The sequence below is a fragment of the Somniosus microcephalus genome, chromosome 8 (genome assembly GCF_052327205.1).
Source record: "Somniosus microcephalus isolate GS21.2 chromosome 8, FLI_Smic_1.0, whole genome shotgun sequence".
In the NCBI taxonomy this organism is placed as follows: Eukaryota; Metazoa; Chordata; class Chondrichthyes; order Squaliformes; family Somniosidae; genus Somniosus; species Somniosus microcephalus.
Genome location: NC_140994.1, coordinates 249,403,010 through 249,423,409, shown reverse-complemented (window position 1 = coordinate 249,423,409; position 20,400 = coordinate 249,403,010).

The window sequence follows — 20,400 nt, the reverse complement described above, 5'->3', positions numbered from 1 at the left end:
CAGGCCTGAAGGTGTTAATGGCCTCGGTGTATATATATTTTTTTTGTCCTCTATTGAGCAGAGGGAGCTGATTAAAATGAGGACACACCTCTCTCCTTATTGATTTAAATTGGGAGAGTGGCCTCTCCCCTCTGCTCAATTGGCAATTAATAAAATAGATGAAACTAAGGTGCCTTAGAAAGACAGGCAGAGAGAGACAAAGAGAGAGAGAGAGGTGGGGGGGTGGGAAGGAGGGAGGCCGCAAAGGGCAGTGTTGCCACTCAGGATGGTGGGTGGGTGTAGGCAGGGTTGCACTCTCCGATGGAAAAAGTCTTTGGTGATGGTGGTCTTCTGGCAGGGGGAGAAGACGTCTTCACCTGGAAAAGCTGGAGAAGCCCAGGCTTAGTCCTGCAACAGGTCTTAACGATGTAATTAAATTAAATTAAAGACTTCACCTTGGGCAGCTCCAAGCTCTCCCAGGGCAGGCAATAGAAGGGATGCTAATTAGTGGTGTGTGTGTGGCCTAGCTTTTAACAAGAGCACACACACACACACACTACACCCCTTGATGATCCGGCCTTGCTTCTTCTTTTCTCCCCCCACCTAAAATACAAAGTCTTGGGAGAGTGCCCCAAATAACACCCACCTGTAGATGTTCCGGATGAAGTTTTCTTCCCTCCTTTCAAGCAGTTGGTTTCTCTCCCCTCTCTCCCTCTCCTGAAGTGGAGGCCAATTTGGGGAGGCAGTGATAGAAAGGCCTCTCCCCTGGTTGATGTTGATGTAGGCCTCCTTTCTCCTTCTCCTCCTCTGTCCTCTCTCTCCAGGCACCTCAGTTGATGTAATGATGGTGGAGTTGGTGGTGGTGGTCCAACGTTCTCCTCCTCTTCCTGGTCAGGGGACCACCACTTTAATCCACTCTCCAAAGTCTGGCTGCTCCCTCTGCTCGTGCTTGCAGCTGAACAGAGGGTAACTTAAGACTGACGTACAGAAGCCTGCTATGGCTTTATATACAGGGGTGGTCACTGCCGGTACTGCAGTATAGAATCAGTTCTTCTCTTAAAGGTACATACACAACAAGATGGGTTTTTATGACAATCTGATAGTTTCATGGTCACCATAACCGATACTAGCTTTTTATTCTGGATTTATTTAATTAATTCAATTTAAGTTCCACCAGCTGCTTGTGGTGGGGTTTAAATTCATGTCACCAGATCATTAGTTCAAGCCTTTGGATTGCTAGTCTAGTAACAAAACCACTAAGCTACCGTTCCCACATTGAGACATGCCAACCTCCACAATGGCACACGTGGGTCCTACCACTGGCATCCAGGCCAGGCAAGTGGCCCAGGCACCCAAAGACAGGAATTTTTTTTTCTTAAAACATGATTTAATTTTTTAATGCTGTAGAGAAATTTCAGGCTGCCTTTGGGGAAATCAGCATCATTACTCAATCCACTATGCACACACGCAGTGAGAAATTCACAGACCCACAGTTTGCTATACTGAGAAAGATCATCAGCTTCCCCATGGAGACCCAGTACCGGCCGGCATGATGACAGGGCACTGCAATCTTACAGTGGCGGAACTCACCAAAGTACAAAGAGCCATAGATTATATCCACGTGGCAATTTCGGCTGAGTAAAAGATCCCGTGACACTATTGCGAAGAAGTGCAGGTGAGCTCCCCCCGGTGCCCTGGCCAATATTTATCCCTCAACCCACACTTAAAAGCAGATTATCTGGTCAATATCACATTGCTGTTTGTGGGAGCTAACTACATTACAACAGTGACTACCCTGCAAAATTACTGTAAAGCGCTTTGGTGCATCCTGAAGTCATGAAAAGCGCTATATAAATGCAAGTCTTCCTTTCTTTTTTATTGCTTTCGCACGCTACTTTTCTCAATCCCGCTTCTACAACGGGACAGGATGCCATTCATTCAATGTCCAACTGGTTTCTGACAATAAGCCGCACATTATGCAAGCAAATGCTCACTTTCCTGCCAGCTGCCATAGTGCCTGCATTGTAAGGCAGTCCACTGTTCTATCTTTATTTTGCTTTCCTGGGACGCAGCTGTTGCAGGGAGGTTCATGGAACCACTAAAGTCAAAAAAGCAGACACCATTGGAATTCTGAGTGCGTGTTTTACATGAGTGGACACCTGTGGGGTTGCTCGGGAATATAGTCTAGCTAGGGTCAGAAGAATTGTGGTGATGTGCTGTGTGCTTTGCCTCTGAAAAAGGACTTCTCATGGAGGAGGAAAGTGAAGATCACTCCCCCCCGCCCAGCAACCCAAGGACAGCAGAGAATCAGGAAGATTAGCAGCCGCACCATGATGAGGAAGCAGAAGAGGATGCTGATTCCGAGAAACATTCATGCCAATCTAATGCAGGAGACCTTCTCATGATTACAGACTGCATGAGCAGCCCCATCTCCACCTCTTCCTTTCCTACCACAAAGATGCTTTCTACAGACTCTTCCAACTGAGTCGTCATCTGCTGCGCATTCCTGCAGACCATCCCCAGTGCCTGCGCATATGTTTGATAATCTTCAAGCATCTTTCTTTGAAATATAAGACCCCTGAGATTTGGTCCTGAGACTCTTCAGCTGATGGCACCTGTCTCTTGATCCTCCAGGCAATTCATCCCCGGCTGCTCATGTCAGTATGTGTGCTCCCTTGTGGCTCAGCACCAAATGCCAATGGAGTGGATGTCTCCAGGCTGGTGTTTTGGAAGGAGAGAGTGGTCGACAGTGCACGTGATGAAGTGCCGACAGGGCCTGAATCAGATAGGCCTGCCGCATATCCCAGCTCATTCTTGTTGGTGTTGCACATCTGGAAGAGAACAAGAAGTATAGGGGTTGTAATGGATTGCTAAGAAGCAAAGTTCACGCGGTTTCAGAACAAGGGGCAACATGAAGGATTCATGCTGTGTGCTGGCGGATTAACTTTGGCAAATTTGCATGAGAAGGAGTAGAATCAGAATGGCATGGTGAATCTGCAGCAGGTCTTCCAATATCCCTGTCTCCAACAGTGCCTACTCTCCATCTCCCTAGGAGCGCCAATATCTTCTTCTCATATAGGTTGACAGGCTAGATGGGGAGGGGTAGGGGAAGGGTTTGGGCACTGCCTGTGATAAATCTCTCTCTGTGGTTATGGTCTGTCTTCTCCTTTAAGGTGAACATAAAAAGTGCGCATGCCCCTCTGGGCTGCCAAGAGATGCAGTCCAACTCAGATGTCAGAGGGCAGACCATCATAGGGGTGTTAACATGTGCATGAAAGCTGCAGATACATGCACTCAATGTGAAGCTTTGAGTGGGGTCTATCCACATAAAGTTATGAGGGAAGGAACACTTGCAGGTGAATGCTGGGGATGTGAAGGATCCCTTGGTACCCCTGAACATTGAGGGTAAGCCACTGAAGCACATTGAGGGCAAGGTGGTTGTGTGCAGTAAGTATGTTAATGCTGATGCAATTTTCGAGTTACCTTGGCTGGCCTGATGAGGGCATTAAACATCTTACAGCATTTATTCCTATGCAGGGTGCTGGAGGTTGCACTTACAGACACAGGCCCAGTAGTAGCATCACCACTGACTGGGGACTCGCCCTTTAGTGGGCAGGAATTTGCCTGCTGCTGCAGACTTTGAAGGACTGCAGAGCATCATAAAGGGGCACTTACAGCAAAAAAATGTTTTGACAGCACACCTGCAATTTTCTTACCACAGGAATTCACCTCTTGTGTACATGTTTGGTCCAAGGCTCTAATGAGATTTGAAGCCAAGTGGTCCTGTCAGAACTCAAACTGAGCATTGGTGAGCAGGTTATTAGTGAGTAAGTGTCATTTGAAAGCACTGTTAATCCCTTTGCTGATGATCGGGAGAAGGCTAAAGGGCAGTAGAATCACACAGTCATAGAACGGTTACAGCATGGAAGAAGGCCATTTGGCCCGTCAAGCCTGTGCCGACTCTCAGCTAGTCCCACACCCCTGCCCTTTCCTTGTAGCCCAGCAAATTTTTTTCCTTCAGGTACTTATCCAACTCCCTTTTGAAAGATAAGATTGATTCTGACTCCACCACCCTTTCAGTTTTTTCTTTCGTCACCTTTGGTTTTGCCAATCACCTTAAATCTGTGTCCTCTGGTTCATGACCCTTCTGTCAATGGGAACAGTTTTTCTCTATCTACTCTGTCCAGACCGCACCTGCACCCCCCCACCCCCCGGTAATTGGCTGTGTTGGATTTGTTCTGATTTTTGTGCAGAGGACGTACCTGGGCAATTTTTCACATTGTCAGGTAGATGCCAGTCTTGTAACTTTACTGGAACAGCTTGGCTAGGAGGCTTAGCAAGTTCTGGATCACAGGCCTTCAGCACTGCAGCCAGGATGCTGTCGGGGCCTGTAGCCTTCGCTGTATCCAGTGCGCTCAGCCATTTCTTGATGTTGCGTGGAGTGAAGCAAATTGGTTGATGCATCACATCATCACTGCCTCATTTTAAATACACCCACCCATTTCAGAGTGAGGACTTACGATATCACGCGGAAATTTGAGCAGGAACGAAAAATGGATGGAGATCTGGAATAATGGACTCCTGCCTCATTTTCCACCCCCACCTTCTGGAATATTGCCCACAAATTCAGACACATGTGAAGCATTTTTGAGAGTGGTAAAGTGCAATTTGAATCTATTTTCTTTTTCTTTTACCTGAATTTGTACCGACCTGAGTTGGAATAAATTAGGATTTATTTTGAGTGAAAGCAAGCTGACCCAATTCTGATTAGTTTTTGGATTGGGGCTTCAGATAGACTGTTGAACCCCACTGTAACCTCCCTCCCCCCACCTCAGCACCGATTTAAACATTGCTTTCTCATTCAGAACCAGACACAATGGTGATTCACTTAAGATAATTACGATGTGTTCTAATGGGATTCTGTAGAATAGTTCCAAAGCCACATGATGTTTGGTGATGAGCCACTAAAATGCATTCAATAGCTGTTGGAATTTCAGCAAACAACAATGGGATCTGTATAGCAGTTATCTAGTGTAATAGATGAGCTTTTAAGATTGTTGGTTGCGAGTGATTACCCTTATATTTATTTATCAGTTTGAGCACTCTCCACCGTTGTGCCTTTATCCAACTACGTGGCATCCATACTGACCGAAACACTAATTCAATACAGGATTGCGTAGATCTTACCCTCGAAACCCATCCCAATTATTTGTCATTTTGCACAGAGCAATTTTTAAACATTTAAACTTAACTTGGATTAGTTGTTTTCCTGAGTGAAATTCTGTTTATCTATCCTGAAATTAGTGCAAACTGCATTTGTCCTGGACTTTGCATTGACCTAAATTTTTACCTTCCTGACTCTTCCCGAAGCTAAGCGCTTGGCTTTGACTGCAATTTTTTTTCTCTCTCTGAAGGACATTTCAGTGCCAAAGTGTTTTTCCGATGTGATTTTTCCCTTTTTCAGTTGGGTTGCTTGTCTGAAATAATTACTATTAGCTACCACCTCACATTAACTCAGAGAAAACACTGAAAAATCTAAGTTTTCTAGCTTATTGAGAAACGCCACATGTCTCTTTGCTTCCTTACGTGTAGCAGCATGGTGCATGGTTAGCTGCGGTACTCTGGCTCTGCTTTTGATTGCCAGTTAATACTTAAGACTTGCACTCCTATAGCGCCTTTCATGACCTCAGGATGTCCTGAAGCTCTTTACCGCCAATGAAGTGAAATTGAAGCGTAGTCACTGTTTAATGTAGGAAAGGCGGCAGCTTTAAGACAAGTGGCGGGGCATGTTTCAGACATGAGATGAAGTCGCCTCCATCCTCTTTGGGTGGAGCACAAGGGTACGCATTCTGAGTTCTAGGAACTCATCTTCGCGGGCCCAGTATCATGGATGATACCACAGAGCCCAGAGGTAGAAGAAACTTTGGTCCAAAATGGTTCCCTTCCATCGCTGAAGACAAGATAAGTGAAGAGAATTGTTAGTAATGGAAAGTAAGATAATACTTTCTAAATACAATATTTATACATTTGCTAAGCCTATAGTGATTCTATTATATAATCATCTTCAACACCCATTTGTGATGCTTCTTGGTCATTAACACCAAATGATGACTATTAATTTACCTTTTTTACCCATAGAATATATATTTTGTGTATTATTTACCCATCTGTGTTGTTTCCCAGATCTGAACACATCAGGGTCCACACCTTCCGCTCCTTATCACCCTCCGTGATAACACGTGCTATATAGTACTCTGCTCAGCTTTTCCCCTCTGCAACTTTTAACTCTCATTAAAGTCTAAATCCATCCAACTCTTGGACATTGCTTACATGCCTGGGCGGACTCTTCCAACACTTCTCTCCCACTCCTAGACAGGTGCAATAGATGATCCTTCTCTCAACCTCTCTCTCTCTCTCAATCACAATCTTGTCTCTCTGTCTTACCATTACAATGATGGTTATTGTGTCTGAGCTGTCAGCTCTTATTCCTCCAAAGCTCCAGCTCCCTGACAGCCTCCCCCTTCAGTTGTAACCCATCTGTTTTGAAATGAAGACCCATTGTTTGGTTCTCTTACACTGGGCCATTCTTTCCCAGAACTTCCTTACCATCCTCAGTGTTGCTTTCCTAGCTCTGCCTTCTTCTTATTAGAGACAAATGCGCAGCGTGTATTAAAACCAAGCGGGGGCATCATTTACATGCAATTACTTTACATACTTCAAAATTTCCATGATGCTGATTGGACAAAGCACTCCTGCTGTGGAGCAATTGGTATCACCCCAAGAGAGGAAATTATTCTTTAGCTGCAAAATGCAAACTTAGCACGATTTCCACTGAATTTGCATCAATTCATGTGAAAATTTAATACCCCTTGTCTCTTGGAGGACGCCTGCGATCGCATTTTGGTGAGCAGACTAGACAAGGGTACAGTTCCTCATTACACTAAAGTGGAATGCGGATGTCAAAGGTGCAAGCTTACTGTTTTCGTTCAGTACACGGTTCAACAGGCAAGTTCTTTCTGGGGGGCGGGAGGGAAATGGGAAAGGATAGGAATATGGGAGAGTAAGGTAAATCGAACATTTTGCATTGTACGTGCAAAGGCACCACACAAATTGTAGATTTTGTTCCTCGTCTACTTGAAAGATTGCACAGTTTGCATTGCTGTCTAATCTTTGCGTTGATTTATTTATTAGTTTTGAGGAAACACGGCAGCCTTATTCGTGTTTGATGACATTTCATTGTGAAATGCAGATCGGCAGTGGCACGAACAGTGTTTAAGTTAAAATATATTAAATAGAAATGGGAAGAAGAAGACCTTGGCCTAGAAATTCGGTAGGCTTAGCGCCGCTTTTGAGGCACTACAGGGCCTAGCGCCGGAGTTATGGCCAGTTTGGAAATTGAGTGGATCCCTAAATCGGCGTTAGGCCGTTAGCGCTGCGCCGGCACCGATGACGTCATCGGTGTGCGCAGCGTCCCGGTTGCCATGGTAACCCGCCCGAACTCCGAAATTGACTTGCGGCCGCCTCGCCCGTGGCAGCCGCAAGCAACGTTCTGGCAGAGGTGCCTTACTGGACTTTGCGTCGGCGCATTAAAGGCCCCGCGGCGGCCGGCCGCTTTCCCGCCGGCCGCCTGGCCGCAGCTCCCTCCCCGGACTTCTCCCCCCCCCCCCCCCGGGACAGATGCAAGCCCGGCACTTGTCCGAGGTGCCGGGCTCATTTTTACAATGATTTTCGCGGGCCGCGGCCGGGTGCAGGCAGCTCCTCCTTAAGGGAAGGAGGAGGCCTGCACTTCCTGAACCTGCCGCACTGCAGCGGGCGCCGCAGCGCCGGAATAGCGGCGCAATTCAGCGCGTAGCGCCAGTTTTCAGGCGCAAACAGCTTTCAGCAGCGCCAGCAGCCGTTTGGGCGCAGAACTAGTGAATTTTTGGCCCGCCCAGCGCGACTTAGCTCCGGCACTAACTTCCGGCGCTAAAGCCGTCGCTGCGCCAAAACCCAATTTCTAGGCCAATGAGTTTATTCTCATTTTAGGAAAAACTGCAAAACGCAAGTGCTTTCAAATGTCTTATTAAAAGCTCCCCCAGTGGATTAGTGGGAAAATGTGCTTCTTGGCATGGAGCTGAGCTATATAGGGCCAGGAAATTCTGGTTGTATCCGTAGTCTGTACTAAACTGGTGGATCTAAAACAACAGCAACAACAGCTTGCATTTATACAGTACCTTTAACATAGTAAAACGTCCCAAGGCGCTTCACAGGAGAGTTATCAAACAAAATTTGACACCAAGCCACATAAAGAGATATTAGGGCATGTGACCAAAAGCTTGGTCAAAGAGGTAGGAGAGAGAGGTGGAGAGGCAGAGAGGTTTAGGGGGGGAATTCCAGAGCTGAGGGCCTAGGCAGCTGAAGACACGGCCACCAATGGTGGAGTAATTAAAATCGGGGATGCGCAAGAGGCCAGAACTGGAGGAGCGCTGAGCGCAGCACGGTGGCATAGTGGTTAGCACTGTTGCCTCACAGCGCCAGGGACCCGGGTTCGAATCCGGCCTCGGGTGACTGTCTGTGTGGAGTTTGCACATTCTCCCCGTGTTTGCGTGGGTTTCCTCCGGGTGCTCCGGTTTCCTCCCACAGTCCAAAGATGTGCGGGTTAGGTTGATTGGCTATGATAAATTGACCCTTAGTGTTAGGGGGATTAAATACGTGGGGTTACGGGGATAGGGTGGGATATGTGTTGGTGTAGGGGTTACGGGGATTGGGTGGGATATGTGTCGGTGCAGGCTCGATGGGCCGAAATGGCCTCGATCTGCACTGTGGGGTTTCTGTGATTCTATGATTCTGTGATCTCTGAGGGTTGTAGGGCTGGAGGAGGTTACAGAGATAGGGAGGGGCGAGGCCATGGAGGGGTTTGAACACAAGGATGAGAGCTTTAAAATCGAAGCGTTGCCGGACTGGGAGCCAATGTAGGTCAGCAAGCACAGGGGTGATGGGTGAATGGGACTTGGAGCAAGTTAGGTTACAGGCCGCAGAGTTTTGGCTGAGCTCAAGTTTACGAAGGGTGCAAGGCTGGAGACAACAATAGAGGTGCTACAATTGGCCCCAGCACCACTGAGAAAGGATAGAGGAAACCACTTGAGGGTTGCCTTTTTTGCGTACTAACCGGTAACCCTTGATGAAAATCAGATGCGTGTGAACATCGAATGAGGGTGTTAGTGAGCTCGGGTGTGATGCCGTCGAGTAGCCTCTTTCCACTCCTTGAGCTGGATTTTCATTGAGGAGGCGGGTAGGAGGCGGGACTACAACTTTCGGGGTTGTAGTCCCGCCACCATCGAGTTGTAGCCAACCCACACGTTTTTGACTTGATTGACCTTGTTGAGCCCACCCAGCAGGCTTAGCAGGCCAATTAAGGGCCACCCGCCAACAGGTAACGTCACAGATTGACATTTTATCTGTCAAGAGCTTTTGACAGGACATTTTACTATGTTAAAGGCTCTTTGAAGCTGTCAAACACTGACAATCTGTACACTAAGTTAATTCCTTCCTCTCAGGATGATTTAGAGATCTCTCCGGAACAGAAAGCTGAATGCTGCAGTTTTTGACAATTTGCGGCCATTCTGCTTTCTGTGCCAGTGAGATGAGGGACTCCCGAGACCTGAAGGAAGGAAGGCTGTAAAGGTAAGTAAAACTTCTTTAAACACTTTAAACACACCAAACACACTTACTTATCTCTGCAGTCATGCACCCATTACTCACCTGAACACCGGAAATCTCAACCCCTCCAATCCCTTCAGCCCGACGGCCCGCCTCGCTAAATTGGTGTGGTTTGGAGCCATCGGGAATCCCACACTTCAAGAATGAAAATAGGGATTAGGCTAAAAACTGCCTGTTAACTACCTGTTAATTGACATTAATCCCCTTCCCGCCTCAGGGAGGCGGGTCCCAGTGCGGGTCGGGTACCGGCCTCCTTTGAAACTGGCATGGAGGAGGGATGGGTTCGTGTCCCCCCCGATTTCAAGATTTTAACCCCCCACATGCCTCCAATCCTGCCTCCACAGCTCAATGGAAATCCTGCCCATTGTCTGCATCACACACACATAATTGCCACTTGTATGAGCTACCTTGGGGATGGTGGGGCGGTGGGGGTGCGGGAGGACGGGTGAGGAGTCGAGGCGATTTGCCTGGAGCCAGACCCCAAACAAGCAGCAATGCCTTGAGGGACCAAAATGTCCAAACTTTTTTTAAAAATGCATTAATATAAATCATATTTTTTTTGTACATGCAGTATATCGATATTGCCCTGAGCTACTAACAAAGCCATGAGAGCTAAATAATTCCTTAGAAGCAGGTCTCCCAACAGCAATAATTCCTGTACGTGAATTGCATTTCAAAGCTGCTGAAAGATTTCTGTGTATATATAATTCACATTTTATATCCATGAAAGGTACTCAAGGCAGAGTGTGCTGACATTAACCTAAGGCTGAGTTACAGGCAGAATGGAAGCAGCTCAATAAAGAATATGTTTATTCTATTGCTTTATTCTGCATGTTTATGGTGAAATATGTTTCAATGGAGTAATAATTATGGTATAATAAATATTGTGAGCACATTCTGCACTTGACAGAAATCATTTTACTAGGAAGTCTGATATGCACTTGATGTAGTCATACATCATTACAGTGTGACAGAATGACATCCATCTATTGATCCATCTCCCTCTCTCTTACATACAGCATTGCCAATTCCTTTCAAGTAAATACCCCATTTGCAATAACATTTGGTTCATTTATTAATAGTATTCTCCTGTGCACTTTTTCTTAAATTTTAACGGCAGTGGAATTTTTCAGGTATAAATATTAGATGTTATTGCCATTACTTGCTCCATTTCGGTATGCTGCACAAATTATAAGGGGTTGTACAGTTTATATAAATGGCCTTCAAAGCACCATCTTCTATCTTGTCCAAAAAATTCTACTACCCACATCCTGCCCCATACAAAGTTATGTTCATCCAATGACCTTGCTACCCTCCTATGGCACCTAATTGAATTCCTTACTTAAAAGTCCTTCTTCAGCCTTGCCTCATCATACCTCTGCAACCTCCTCTGCCCCTATGTAGCAGTCCATGCCCTTCAGTCCTGGCATACTGGCCTCCTGCACATTCACTCCTCCAACTGCCCTACTACTTCAAGTCAAGCCTTTGAACCAACTTGGCACCTTTCTCTGGAACTTCCTCTCCAGGCCCTCTGCCTCGTTGCTTCTCAACCCACCTTTAAAACAACAACTTGTATTTAAACAGGGTCTTTAACATAGCAAAACGTCCCAAGGCGCTTCACAGGAGCGTTATAAAACAAAATTTGACACCGAGCCACATAATTAGATATTAGGGCAGATGAACAAAAGCTTGGTCAACGTGATAGGTTTTAAGGAGCGTATTAAAAGAGGAAAGAGAGGTAGAGTGGCGGTGAGGTTTAGGGAGGGTATTCCGGCGCTTATGGCCTTGGCAGCTGAAGGCACGGCTGCCAATGGTGGAGTGATTAAAATCAGGAATGCTTTAGAAGCCAGGATTGGAGGAGTGCAGATATCTCAGAGGGTTGTGGGGCTGGAGGAGATTACAGAGATAGTGAGGGGCGAGGCCATGGAGGGATTTGAAAACAAGGATGAGAATATTAAATTCCAAGTGTTGCTTATCGGGAGCCAACATAGGTGAGCGAGCACAGGGGTGATGGGTGAACGGGACTTGGTGCGAGTTAGGACATGGGCGGCAGAGTTTTGGATCAAGTTTACGGACGGTAGAACATGGGAGGCTGGCCAGAAGTATGCTGGAATAGTCAAGTCTAGCGGTAACAAAGGTATGGATTGCTCTACCCCAAAAGGACTGCGGTGCAGAATCGTTGATTATATTCAAGGCTGCATTAGATACATTTTTGGGCTCTAGAGGAATCAAGGGAAATGGATGGGAAAGTAGAGTTGATGTCGAAGATCTGCCACGATCTTATTGAATGGCGGAGCAGGCTCGAGGGGCCGTATGGCCTACTCCTGCTCCGAATTCTTATGTTCTTATGGATGAAGGTTTCAGCAGCAGGTGAGCTGAGGCAGGGGAGGAGCCGAGCGATTTTCCGGAGGTGGAAATAGGCGGTCTTAATGATGGCTTCGATATGTGGTCAGAAGCTCATCTCGGGGTCAAATATGAAACCAAGGTTGCGAACAGTCTGGTTCAGCTTCAGACAGTTGTCAGGGAGAGGAGTGGAGTCGGTGGCCGGGACCGAAGACTGTGCTTCCTCCGAGCTTGACTTTCTGACCGTGCTTTTGATCCTTGCTCCCAGTCTTTCTATTACTGTTCGGTGTCCATTTCTCTTCTATAAATGCAAGTTATCGCTATTGACTGGGTAAAACTAATAATGCGCATGAATTTTTGTTGTATGCGATGTGTAGCAAAATTGTAAATATTCCCTTTAAAGATTGATTTAATTACACACAGCAAACAGGATAAATCTTGACACAAAATATATAACCAAGTAGAGAAGCAATTGCTGAGCATGGCTAAGCATTTACCAGTTAACGCAGTTTGTGTAGTTGAGAACTGGGTTTGGTTTTCAGAGCGAGAGGAAACTTCTCTGTCACTTTGAGGGCCCCGTTGCTCCAAGGTCAGAACGCAATTGCAAATTCATTAACATTTCCTCATTGTCTAAATTCTTGCCTACCTGGAATCCTCCCAACGTCAATCCCAGTACTTTCAGTGCAAACAGCTGGCACAAAGTTTGCTGTTGTTGATTTACCCACATGGCAATCTCTGACACTATGAGCGGCCAAGAAAAAGATAGTGAGCATTCATCTCAATTTGATTCATACTATTTGCAAATGCCAGGGAACGGAATGCAACATGTAAAGTCCTCATCGCTCGCCCTATCCCTCAAAGGGGATACCACTCCCACCTCCTCTCTGATCCCTGAATATGCCCCTCTATTGCCCACCCACGGTTTCTCACTGTCTCTAAGGCCCAGAAATTCGGGTCAGAGGCTTCCCGCAGGTGCAAGCCCCCAACCTGCACTTACCTAGCGTGCCGGCCGTTGTGCTGTGGGCCCGCGTGGGATTCCGATCTTGGGCCTCCTCCAACTGCCGGCGCGCAGTGCTTGCGTATCCCAGGGGCGCAGTCAGTTCGAAGCGTCCCCTGGAATCACGTGGGCCATGGAGAGCCAATGGTAGCAGGAAAATGCCTATTCATAAAATTGACAGGAAGAGCTGTCAAAACTATATATACTATGAGCCCCAAAACATAAATAAAACTTCAAATAAATTTTTTTTTTAAATCACATGTTTAAAATAACTATAAATTACATAAAATAACTACTGTATTTTAAACAATAATTTTAATTTTTGAAAAACTTAATTACATTTTCTAATGGGGCTAAAAATAAACTTACCTTTCTTTAAAGTATTTAAAAATAATAAACCTGTGGAAAAAATGTTTTAATTTTAATTAATTCACCACTTACCTTGTTAAAAGCAGGCCTTGCGCTTGCTTTTTAAAAGTGTAACTGCTGGAGACTTACCCTCCCGGAGGAAGCTGGAAAAAAAATGTAAGTTCCAGGCGTAAGCGCTGCCTCTCCGGCGCACGCGTTCGGCCTCTGAACCCCTCCCTTTAAGGGAACGGAAATTCCGGTTTCCCGTGCATGCGCAGTGCATGCACGAAACCGGCACTTTCGTTGGGCCTACGGGTGAGTACCCAGCGTGTAGTCACCTGTGGAGACCCGAATTTCTGGCCCTTATCTTTACTTCCTGCCTACCCAATGACAGCCACTCTTGCTCTCACAGTGTGATACAGTGCAGTACTGAGGGAGCGCTGCACTGCCGGAGGTGCCGTCTTTCAGGTGAGATGTTAAACCGAGTGGATGTAAAAGATCTCACGGCACTATTTCAATGAAGAGCAGGGGAGTTATCCCCGGTGTCCTGGCCAAAATGTATCCCTCAACCAACATCACTAAAACAGATTATCTGGCCATTATCACATTGCTGCTTGTGGGAGCTTGCTGTGTACAAATTGGCTGCTCTGTTTCCTACATTACAACAGTGACTACACTTCAAAGGTACTTCATTGGCTGTACAGTGCTTTGGGACGTTCTGAAGCCATGAAAGGTGCTATATAGATGCAAGTTTTTCTTTCTTTTTCTTTATAGAACTAAGCATTGTAAAAGTGGGATTTTGCCATCTTATAAAATAGCCCACTACATACAATCTTTCAAGATCGAAATATAATGACCTGCCAAAGTTTGGTTCTATATCTCACTTCCGAAGTTGGTTTGGATTCTGCATGGAGGGAACAGACAAGTGGATAATTGCTGACACAGGGAAGGAGGTAGAAGCATCAGCTGCTTATTGTAGAATTCGCAAAATTAATATTGTACTATAAGGGTCTTCTGGCAGTGTTTTGATTTCTTTTTGGGTTCAATAAAGACTCATTTCTGAAAGAGAATGTTGTTTAATCTAAAGTCTTGTTCAAGACTTTCTACAGCTTTTTACAGAACACACTATGCTGTGATGCATCTAGAATGAAACTGAAAGTAAAACTCCTCTGGACTGCTTGTCTCTCACATGACCTCTGCTGGTCAGGCACAAGTAATAAAAAACACAGACAAATATGCTGTAAGGCATAAGTAATCAAACACAGACAAATAGCATCACTATTTGCTGATATCATTACATCTCCCTTTCTTAAAACAAAAGTATTTTACTTTTAACTAACAACATTTAATGAACTTACATTATCATTATCATGATCAAGGTTTTTTACCCTTGCTGTGTGTGTTCACATGAAATATGTCAATACACTAGAACTTGAAGAAAGAATAAGATAACATTACGTCCTTCTTTAACAATAGTCCTTAAATTTGCTCAATGAGTCTCTCAGGAGGCTTCTCGTGTCTTGAGGATTTTCTGATTGATTGTCCTTGAATCTGAGTTGTTGCCTCATATGATTGGTTCTCAGCTGTGTGATCAGGTTGTTCACCAGTATCAGTCTCTTGACCTGCTGTGGCTGGTCCCATGAGAAGATCTCGACGATTTCTTCTCAGAACAACACCCTCATCTGTCTGAATGGTGTATGATCTTGGTTGAACTTCACTCAGGACAGTTCCCTTCTGAGTCCATGTGTTTGTTTAGTCTTTCAACCTTACTTGGTCACCAGTGTGGAGTTCAGGTAGGTTTTGTGTTCCTCTGTCATAGTAGTACTTTTGCTTTTCTTTCTGTTGTTCTTTGAACTTCCTCACTTTCTCCCCCTCTTTTGTTTTCAGCAGGTTCTCCGGGATGGGTAGGTTTGACCTTAGCCGACGTCCCATCAGGAGTTGGGCTGGTGACATACCACACTCGAGCGGCATTGTGCGGTATACAAGCATGCTTTGGTAGAAGTCAGTTCCACTGTCTTTTGCCTTGTACATCCGTCTTTTCACTGTGTTTGCGGGCTCTCCTGGGTCAACAGCTCTGGACAACGTGTCTGCTGTATACATCAGCTTACCCGGTGTGTACGCAACATTCCGTTCATCATAGACTGTCTCTCCTTCGCTTTCCACAATGAGGACTCTCTTTACCAGGTTCAGTCTCTCACAGGCTTTTAAACCTAGTATGGCTTGCACATCCTTTGGCACCACGATTAATGCTAGCGTGTGCTCTCTGTCCTTGTGTGTTACTTTGACAATGCATTTTCCTTTCACTGGTATATCAGTACCTGAGTATCCGGTCACTTTCACTTGTATTCCATGTAACTTCGGTCTGGGTCTAATTCTCTTAAAATCGGTCTCTGATATCACATTAACTTGTGCTCCAGTATCCAATTTAAATGGAATGTGTATGTCATTCACTTTTAGTGTCAATATCCAGTCTCTTTCTGCTTTTTTGTTTTCAGACACAACATCTACATTGAATTCCTCTATCTCGCTTTCATCTACTGTATGGACCTTGCTTTGTTGCGCTTGGTTCTTACAGTAACGGGCATAATGGTTGTTTTTGTTGCATCTATTGCAAGTTTTACCATATGCTGGACACTGTCTTGGTGGATGCTGTGTACCGCATCGACTACATGACTTCCGATTGTCCCTTTCATTTTCGTTTGCTGGCCATGTCTCTTTTTTCACATTGGCGCTCTCTTTGTTAAACGGTTTGTATCCGTTCTTTCTCACTGCATCCACGTTGCAGCTACTGTTACTGAACAGCTCCTTTGCCTGCAACTTCACAGTCTCTGTAACCCTACACAGTGCTATGGCTTTTCCCAGGTCTAGATCTTGCTCTCTTAGCAGTCTTTCCCTTAGACCATTATCTGGAATACCACACACCAGTCTGTCTTTTATCAGCGAGTCTGTCAGTCCCCCAAATTCACACGATTTGCTTCTGTTTCTCAGTTCAGTCACAAACTGATCAATAGGCTCGCCCATTTTCTGTACACATGTGAAAAATTTGTGCCTCTCAAAGGTCGCGTTGTGTTTAGGTATGCAGTAGGCCTCAAGCTGTTCCATTATTTTATCTAGCTTCATTTTGTCTCCATCAACATCAAATGTGAAGTTATTATACACCTCGAGCGCTTCATCATCTACGACATGTAAGAACACGGATGATTTCTGTTTATCACTTTTCTCGTCAGCTCCGATTGCTGATAAATACAACTCTACACGTTGTTTGAACCTTCTCCAATTTTCAGCCACATTACCTGTCAATTGAAGCATCACCGGTGGGAGTAAACCTTCCATTTTTTCACTTCGTTAGCTATTCTCTAATGGTAAGCAACGATGTTCTCTTCTGGCTTGCTAATATGTGGAGAGCTGATTTTGCTTACTTGCCACAACTGCTTTCACTGTCCCATCAAGTTGCTAACTTCAGATTTTTTCTCTTTCAGCCACTTCTGACATCATGTTTTGATTTCTTTTTGGGTTCAATAAAGACTCATTTCTGAAAGAGAATGTTGTTTAATCTAAAGTCTTGTTCAAGACTTTCTACAGCTTTTTACAGAACACACTATGCTGTGATGCATCTAGAATGAAACTGAAAGTAAAACTCCTCTGGACTGCTTGTCTCTCACATGACCTCTGCTGGTCAGGCACAAGCAATAAAAAACACAGACAAATATGCTGTAAGGCATAAGTAATCAAACACAGACAAATAGCATCACTATTTGCTGATATCATTACAGGCAGAAGAGGCCTTTATTTTAAAAGACTGTTTTAAAAGAAGCCCAGAAAAGGGGCACATAAAATGGCCACCAGACCCCATGACTAGCTTATTGGGACACTTTAAAATGGTTCCTGCAGTCCCCAGACAGCCTTTGTGGATTCAACCCACAGTAAGTTCTGGAAGCCGTTTCTGAGAAAACAAAACCAGACTTTAACACATACATAAAGATTGGATGCAGATCAAGTCAGATCAGCCTGTAGATAAAGGCCATCTAAATGTTTACCCAGACAAAGGGGAACAGTTCCATATTCATGAAGAACGCATCAAAAAACCCGTTAAAGACATCAAGGAGACATTAAAACATTTCCAGGTCATTCCAGACCAGAGATGGCCATCACCGGCCATCCCGAAAGCAGTTTTAATATAATAACTACCTCGCTGTGCCATAAGCCCACCAAAAGTTAAACAAAGGCTAACCTTGATTTGGCGGGAGATAGAGGCTTCTTCTGAGAAGTATAATTGGAGACACCCGGGGTGGCGAAAAGAAAGCTTCATCTAAGATATTGGGAAGAGAGAGGTTCCTTTTTCTTCATCATCTTCGTAGGACCTTCGGTAATAGCCGTTACCTTCGATAGCAGCTGGAGTTCGGAGAAGAAGACGGTACGAGTCGGCGTCCCGCCCCGGGGTAAAACATCGGGAGATCATCGACCAACCCTGGGCCGTTGACGAAACGGGAGGGCAGAAAAACTACCGAAGAAACCTTTATGAAAGCCGGCTAGGGGCTTCCAACTGTGGTCAAGCAGATGATCTCAGCCAACATCCAGGCCCGTCAGTGTCCAGCCTGTCCATGACCTTCACCTCGAGAGAGAGAGAGAGAGAGAGAGAGTGGTGTGGCGCAGCCCGCTGTGGCTCCACTGATGACGAGGAAACAGGACGCCTGAAAGGATCAAAACGCAGACCTGTTTCAAAACCTTGCAATTCCTAGTTGGATTGGTGAGCATGTTTCTGGCCCTTCATAATCGGATCTAGATAGGGTAAAAGGGGTGGTCATTTTGGGTATAATTAACATGAGTTGTTGTCCCTCGATGTTCCGTGTGTTTCCCCATTTCATGATGACTGTTGTAAGGTATAATATGCCTGTATCTATTTTAGCTAGTACTGTATTGTTATGATTTGTTTTTCCCTCCCATGTACCCTCTTATTTGCTTGCATTTGATTTGTTTTTCCAGATGCAATAAAATTCCATTTCGATTCATTAAACTTGGTCTATAAGAGGCTTCTCTGCATTGTAGTTCCTGCACCTAAGTCCAGTGTCTAGAACCTAAGGGGCGAGTGGGTCGATCCACTCAAGCTTTTACTGTGCAAAAGAGAGAGAGAGGCCTATGGTGAGAGAAACCTCCGCGATGTTGGAGAGAAAACCCCTTACAGGAAATGGCGACCGCGGCAGGACACTGGCAGCAGGATTGCAATGTATTAGACCCAAGTTTGAATGGTCGAAATGCAATGGATGAGAGGATAGCGGATTATGTCTTTAGTAAGGTAAATCTCACTAAGCAGTGGGTTTCCGATCTCTTACTGGATGGGCGTCCGGTAGACGCAGCCATCAGGTGGACAGAGAGCAAAGAGCATAAGAATTCAGTGTAAAAGGCAGTGTGGCTGATGTGCTACAAGAAACAGGTCCAGATTTTGGACCGGGTCGTTGCAGCACAGGCAGCCAAGATCACTGCCCAGGCAGCAGAGATAGAGGAAAAGGCCATGGGTGGGGAAAAACTCATCACAGCGCTTCACGCGCTGAATCAGGAACGCCAAGTTGTAGCCAGCCAACATCAGGCTAGAATAGAGTACCTGCGGTGCCAGGTTGCGGAGGCCAAGTTAGTTGCGCAGGCTTTAAGGGAGGAGAACGCTAGGTTAACAGCGAGGGCTGGCAGGTTAGAGGGTCAGCTAAGGGCTTGTAAATGGTTTCACATCAAGCGGTGCAAACTGTTTAAACCGGGTGCAAAAGAGCCAACAACTGAGGCCAGGTCTGAGGGTGAAAATCCTCAGCCTGAGGCGTGCAATAAGTCACAGACCACACAGGCTGGAACTGCAGCCTGCCTGGAGGGAGAAACTGTCCCGCCCACCTGGGAGGTATCCGCACTGGCCTGGGACTCGGACGAGGAGGAGCCCGAAGACCAAGGCTCTCCTCCTGATCCGAACGCCATCGGGGGGGAGCCCGAACAGCAAGGCCCCACCCTCGACACGATTCTGGAGGAGGTGGAGTCGGAGGGCGGAGGTCCCGCCCTCGACTCAAGCTTAGGGGAGGTAGAAATTTGGGGCGGAGATTATCCACCTGTAGGGACAGGTGAGGAGGAGTCATCTGCCACAGACCCAAATCCCAAAGGGGCAGAGCCTGAGGGAAGGGAGCCGAAGCCGGCAGCCGTGGAGGGGCCACGGGCTGTGAGGGCTAAAGTCCCAACCGAAGGTCCATCGCTAAGGGAGCCATGCCCAAAGTACCTCTTCGCAGGTCGGCTCGAATGCCTCAGCCAGTAAAACCTTGGCCCGATGCCCCCAATTTCAGTGAACGTCGACTTGGGAAATTCTTGGCAAAACGCAGTCCCCAAGTGACAGCAAAATGCTGCGGGGCACCCAAGCCATAGGTCAGTGCAGCCCCGCCACAAGGAGCGGCAAGCTGCAGTCCAATCAGGGATTAGGTAAGCCGCCCGCGAACGGGCGGCGCTGTACTTAAGTTAAGTTTAAGTTTAATTAAGTTTATGGTGTGTAAATATTAAAGTGATTAGTGTTATAAGTAGTTTTGGAATCTGCCCAGTATGTGTGTTGTTTGAGATCGAGGTGGAAAGACCCGATCATGCCTTCACCTAGGCCAGAATCTCTCGGGAGCCTGGCTGTATCGTTTAATTTGTTACAGGTACCAAAGAGATGACGAGAGGAATTCTCATCGTGTTCGCGGTGATCGGGTGTAGCTGGGCCTATCGGGGCCACACCAAGGACTCCACAATCTATGAGTGCTCGGGGAGCACAGCCCCCATCGCAACCGATGGGTCGGGCGAGCGGGGCGTTGAGGAGACAGCCACCTATTTCCACGAAGGAAGGTGGCCAGGATGGCTGGGGTCGAAGTCTACGGAATACTCCAGCCAGTCCGGGTTTGTGTACCGAGAGTCTTCTTTAATTTGCCCCCGAGTGAGGGTCATCGCACCCAGAGTCAGCGTCACAGTCGGGAAGAAGATTTGCCTGGTTTGTCATGGACATGTTCCTTTGGACCGCTGGTGGTGGCTTCGGAAGC